The sequence below is a fragment of the Bombina bombina genome, chromosome 6 (genome assembly GCF_027579735.1).
Source record: "Bombina bombina isolate aBomBom1 chromosome 6, aBomBom1.pri, whole genome shotgun sequence".
Lineage (NCBI taxonomy): Eukaryota > Metazoa > Chordata > Amphibia > Anura > Bombinatoridae > Bombina > Bombina bombina.
This window is the reverse complement of record NC_069504.1, coordinates 690,508,870-690,515,883: the sequence shown is the minus strand read 5'-3', so window position 1 is coordinate 690,515,883 and position 7,014 is coordinate 690,508,870.

The window sequence follows — 7,014 nt, the reverse complement described above, 5'->3', positions numbered from 1 at the left end:
CACACAGAGATACATATATACACATACAGCCACACTCAGACACATACACAAGTACACAGACATATACATACACAGGTGTACACACAAACACACACACACAGCCCACTCACCCTCTCAACTCCATCTACATTATTATATCCCTGTGCTGCTAGCCAATTGCCATCTACAGTGCCACCTCTGCTTGGTGCTACCAGCTAATATTATATGCCTGTGCTGTGATACATCTGTGTCTGTTGCTAGTGAAGTGCCAGTTACAGTGCCACCTGTGCCTGGTGCTACCAGCTAATATTATATGCCTGTGCTGTGATACATCTGTGTCTGTTGCTAGTGAAGTGCCAGTTACAGTGCCACCTGTGCCTGGTGCTACCAGCTAATATTATATGCCTGTGCTGTGATACATCTGTGTCTGTTGCTAGTGAAGTGCCAGTTACAGTGCCACCTCTGCTTGGTGCTACCAGCTAATATTATATGCCTGTTCTGTGATACATCTGTGTCTGTTGCTAGTGAAGTGCCAGTTACAGTGCCACCTGTGCCTGGTGCTACCAGCTAATATTATATGCCTGTGCTGTGATACATCTGTGTCTGTTGCTAGTGAAGTGCCAGTTACAGTGCCACCTGTGCCTGGTGCTACCAGCTAATATTATATGCCTGTGCTGTGATACATCTGTGTCTGTTGCTAGTGAAGTGCCAGTTACAGTGCCACCTGTGCCTGGTGCTACCAGCTAATATTATATGCCTGTGCTGTGATACATCTGTGTCTGTTGCTAGTGAAGTGCCAGTTACAGTGCCACCTGTGCCTGGTGCTACCAGCTAATATTATATGCCTGTGCTGTGATACATCTGTGTCTGTTGCTAGTGAAGTGCCAGTTACAGTGCCACCTGTGCCTGGTGCTACCATCTGATAATGACAATAATATGATAAACAACAAGCCCTTAAATAACTCCCCTGCATGCCACGTGTAAGGGCTCTAGCATTATGCATGCCATCATATAACTATGTAGCCTATTAATGTCTTGTTTTTAGAAATAGCAGCCACTCAGCCAGCTATTCTTCATACGTATGTACTAAGACAAGCCATACAAACCTCTTGCATATATCACCACTTTGATGATGTTTCGATCATCAGGACCCTATAATTGGGCTTTGGTATACAAACAGAGATACAATAAAGAAGTATTTGTATGTATAGAACGTGATACGATAATGATATTTGCTTTCCCTTAAAGCTCAGCCCATTTTAATTAATAATGGGTTGTGGATTCAAAGAACAAAACAAGCTATTTTGTATATAAAAATAAAGATTTTATATTCTGCTGCTATTATAACAAGTAATTAGAAACACGTTAAAAATTAAAACAATTTTACAGTGCACTGTCCCTTCAAGAAAAATGTATGTTCATTAGAGGTTGTATAAAAAAAAATAAAAAAAAATCTCAATATACAGATACTGATGATAAGTAGGACATTATATGAATATGCGGGGGAACAGCAAGAAGCAAAGCTTACCAGTGGATATACAGTAGCTGAGGAAGTGTTAAAGAGATGCCAGTCACTGCAAAAAATACACTTTAAAATTGCAAGACCCATTCAAGTCCATTAGTGGGAGCAAGCACCCATCTGGAAGCTTAGCATTCCCCCAAAGCAAACAAATGCGAAATCACCATTGCCAATAAGCCTGTCACCACCAGACTTGGCAAAATACTGTGCTACCTGACAACATATGTCTTTATGAAAAGCTTATCAATGCCATGAGCCCTATTGATAATTTTACTTTGAATTAAACGTATTGCAGAAAAGGCTAATTTAAAAAAGCAAGAGTCCTGATGAAATACCTGTAAATTAAAACTATTGTAAAATGCCATATTAAATAGTTTAGTAAGACTGATGACAGCATTGCAACTTCCATCATGTCTTATATACTAGAGTAACCGAGTATTTGATCATTTGATCAGTTTAATGGGCATACATTTTTTTTTTTTAACAATCTTGAGAACCCTTGAATTTCAACATATATTCTGGGCAGATTGGCATATATCATACAGAATTTAAATTGTGTTATAATTGTAATAATTGGTAAACACAGGGGTCATTAATATTTGTAGAGGAAAGTACTAGATTGAAATATATACAATTAAAAAAATATATATAATTTTTACAGCATAACAGGTAAAACATCTGCAATGCAATAAAAAAATAAATTTTCCACCAACCTTACCTGTAACCAGCTGTCAGGGAGAATTGTCCTAAGGTATTTCACCCACCGTGGTCCATGCTGCAGCAGCCTGCACCTCAGCCCCCTCATTCAAATCTGTTCCCGCTTGGCCGCCCCTGCCCACAAGCGCATATCGCATCACACATGCGCATATGGAGAGGACCCGCAAGGATGATGATTCTCATGGTGCTGGCTAACTCTGGGAATCGTAGTTTCCCAGAGTTGATGGGGAGGACGGGCAATGGGCAGGCAGCATACTGCATTAGCGCTTTACTGCCTAGCAACACACACCCTGTCCCCTGCACAGGCAGAGAGGAGGCTTTTGGGGGAAAAGAAAATAAACGTCTTAAAAAAATAAACATATTTTAAAAAAATTATATAAATAAAAAGTGAAACCACCCTTGGCACCAGTGCGGGGCCCCCTAAGTGCGGGGCCCTAGGCGACCGCCTTGCTCACCTGCCCCTAAGGCCAACCCAGCCAATATGTGTCAGAAATACCTCTGTCTCATTCTGTGACCACAGCACTCATTAAGGGCCAGATTACGAGTGGAGCACTAACGTTTGCGCCCAAGGGATAAAGGGGTTTATCGCGGGTGTTTTTGCTTGTCAGGTTTAGCTCATATATTAAAATGATAGGTAATATTTAGTGGGCCACATTATAAGTGTAGAGCGCAAATTAACACTCCCGCTCAAGCGTTAATTGCGCTAAAATTTATTTTTTTGCACTCATCGGGTTGCACTAATGATCACCAAGATTACAAGTTGTGCACTAAACCCAGTGCGTAAATAACGCAAATAAATTAGCGGTACTGCACTTTCCATAGTGCTGCCATTACAAGTTTCACAAAAACCTTTTGTTGTGCGATATGGTACGATAAGCTCCATACTGCAAAAAATCAAGGCCTGACTAAAAACTAGCAGCTGCGATCACGGAATGGCAGTCGCTATAACACAATCCCCATTTATGTCTATGGGGAAAAGAAAGTTATGTAAAAACCTAACACCCTAACATAAAACCCTAGTCTAAATACCCCTAATTCACCGTCCACCCGCATCGCTAACACCTAAATAAAGTTATTAACAACTAAACCGCCGCCCCCCCCACCTCACCAGCACTAAATAAAACTATTAACCCCCAATCTGCTGCACCCTGACATCGCTGACACTAAATAAAACTATTGACACCTAAACCGCTGCCCCCGTATCGCTAACACCTAAATAAAGCTATTAACCCCTAAACCGCCGCCCCCCATATCACAACTAATATAATAAGCCTATTAACCCATAAACCACCGGCCCCCCACATACCAACTATTAACCCCTAAACCTAACACCCCCTAACTTTAAATTAAACTAACCTAACACCCCCTAACTTTAAATTAAACTTACAATATAACTACCTTAAAATAAATAAAAACTTACCCTTGAAATAAAAAAAAAACATTAACCCCCCCACCCAACCAACCCCCCAAAATAAAAAACCTAAGTCTAAAAAAACATAAGCTACCCATTGCCCCTAAAGGGGCATTTGTATGGGCATTGTCCATAAAAGGGCAATCAGCTCTTTTGCGCCCATACAAAAAAAAATAGCCCTAACCTAAACCCCCCCCCCAAAAAAAAATCTAACACTAACCCCTGAAAATGTAGTCCAGGTGGAGCAAAGTCTTCATCCAGACGGCAAAGAACTTCTTCCAGGGTGGCACCATCTATTATCTTCTCTTCAGAGGTGCGGAGCAGTCTTCAACGATGCGTGGATCCAGAAGCCCTAGTCCTCATCTGGAGCGCTGGTCCCCTTAAGCAGCTGCGGCAGTCTTCAGCAACGTGGATCCTCTTCATGCGATCATCCGCTGCACACTGAAGCTTGAATGCAAGGTATTTTATATTGGGGTACCGTTGCATTTCTATTGGCTGAAATATTGAAATCAGCCAATAGGATGAGAGCTGCTTAAATCCTATTGGCTGATTTAAACAGCGTAATAGCCGGACCCCACAACTTGTAATACGGGCGCAATGAAAATTACACACACAAAGTCATTTTTTGAGTGCGGATTGGAGAGACCTGCATATTCTACGTGCAATTGTCAATTTTTCCGCGGTATAGCCTTACCGCAATACTTGTAATCTTGCTGATTATGAGCTGAAAGTTAACTGTTTTTGTTTGAGCACTAACCCGAAGTTAAAATATCATGTGAATGTTCACTTAATTGCCCATAGAAGTCAATAGAGAAAAAAAAAATACCCCACACAAACCCCATAACATATTCTCATTTGCACTAACCTGAAAATATGAGTATTTCACATTCCAATGTTCTTTACATAGCAGAATATGTTCTATTTATTCATAAATAAAAATTTCTATATGTATCTGGCGGTTTTTGGAACAACAATATATATATATATATATATATATATATATATATATATATATATATATATATATATATATATATATATATATGTTATGGTTAAAGTCAGAAATCCTAGGATTACCCGGGTAAACCTGACATTACCCAAGTGGCTGTGGTTAAAGCCTGATGTAATGTAATTTCCCTATCTACACAATTTTTTTCCTTCTGTCTGAGGGGTTCAGGTAAGGCGTCCTGACGATCCTCTGGCATCCACCCCAAAGTGAACATTGAATGAATGAGGTTTTCAAGAGGAGCTTCGCACCCAAGAACCCCCTAGGTAGAGGCAAAAAGATAGTGAAGATGTGTGTATTACAATGCATCGTATATCTATGTTTGATGCGGTGACTCAATGCACTCTGAAAAGATTTATCATGTTACATTTGGCTTTACCCACAGCCATATGGGTAATGTCAGGTTTACCTGGGCAATGCTAGGATTACCCAATATATACCCAATATACCTGCAATATATATATATATATATATATATATATATATATATACACTTTTCTATTTTTATAGGGCTATTAGATTAGGTGTAATTGTTTTATTTTTGATATATGCGTTTATTATTTTTTGTAATTTTAGATTTTTTAATTTTTCTCGTAGTGTTAGTTTTTTTTACATTTGTAATTTAGATTTTGTAATTGGTAGTATTTTTTATTTTAATAGAACAGTAAGATTAGGTTAATTTATAGTTTAATGTTAGGTGTATTTTTATTTCACAGGTAAGTTTTTATTTATTTAAATATAGTTATATTGTAATTTAAATTTAACATTAGGGGGTGTTAGGTTTAGGGGTTAATTGTTTAATTTAGTGTTTTGCCTTGTAAGGGGCCGGTGGTTTAGGGGTTAATAGGTTTATTTAGTTGTGGAGATGTGGGAGGCCGGAGGTTTAGGGATTAATAGGTTTATTTAGTGGCCGAGATTTGGGAGGCCGGAGGTTTAGGGGTTGATAACTTTATTATAGTGTTGGGGATGTCGGGGAGCGGCGAAATAGGGGTTAATAACTTTATTATAGTGGCGGTGATGTTGAGGAGTGGTAGAATAGGGGTTAATAACTTTTATTAGTGTCAGCGATGTCGGGAGCGGCAGAGTAGGGGTTGATAACTTTATTTAGGTGTTGGCGATGTTGGGGGCAGCAAATTAAGGGTGTTTAGACTTGGGGTTTATGTTAGGGAGTTTATATGTAACTTTTTTCCCCCATAGACATCAAAGGGGTTGCGTTACGGAGAATTTTCAACCCGCAATCGCAGGTGTTAGTTTTTTTCTAACACTCTCTCCCCATTGATGTCTATGGGGGAAAGCGTGCACGAGCACGTCAAAGCAGCCCATGGATTTTGTGCGGTATGGAGCTTAACACCACCATATCGCACGCACAAGGAGGCTTTTCAGTAACTTGTAATGGCAGTGCTATGGAGTGCTATGGAGGGTGAAATAACGCAACTTTTTTGGTGTTAGTTTCGCAACCTGTTTAGCGCAAAACTAGTAATCTAGGTGATATTCTGCTATGCGCAGAACATTGGAAGTGAAATATTTACAGAAAATACATACTTAAAACCTTTATTAAATATGAATATTGCATACATATGTTTTTTTCCTGTTTTCATCTCCTTTACTGCAAAGGGCTCCAATGCACTTATATATATGTCAATATATGTATACATACAGTATGTATTTATGTGTTTATATGTACATATATATATATATATATATATATATATATATATATATATAGATATATATATATATGTCTGCAAATACATACAGTATATACACATAAAAATACATAAGTACATACCTGTATGTATACATGTATAGACATATATAGATCTTTAGACATGTATATGTATGTATCCTATGTTAAAGCCTGAGATCTCATATCTTTTGTGTGCAATATTAGTTTTAAATAAGTTTTATTGCTGGTGTTATTATATGCAACTATACTTTGTTTTGTGACATTGTTTTGTTTTGTGAAACAGTGAACAAATGCTCTGAATATGCGATAAACATTCTAACATAAGTTGTGATTATGCTCAAGCTATCGCATTTACTTTCAACTTGTAATACGAGCGGTAAGCCCAACGAGCGCAAACACCCGTGATAAACTCCTTATCACTCTGGCGCAAACTTTTGAGATCCAATTACAATCTGGCCCAGTATGTTTTATACACCATCAGACCTCTGAACTATAGGGTAAGAGAACATCTAATATACATGTTAATAAATTATAGTCTAGGCATCATATGGAGTTTCATAGTAGATCATTTTGTCAAATGAAGAGTACAGTTCAGTGTAAAAGGCCTGGGGGTCAGGAAGCCAGGTAATACGCTCAAAAGGCCATTAGCAGAGGGTCAGGCAATACTCAAGTCCAGAAATTCAAGCCACAAGAAG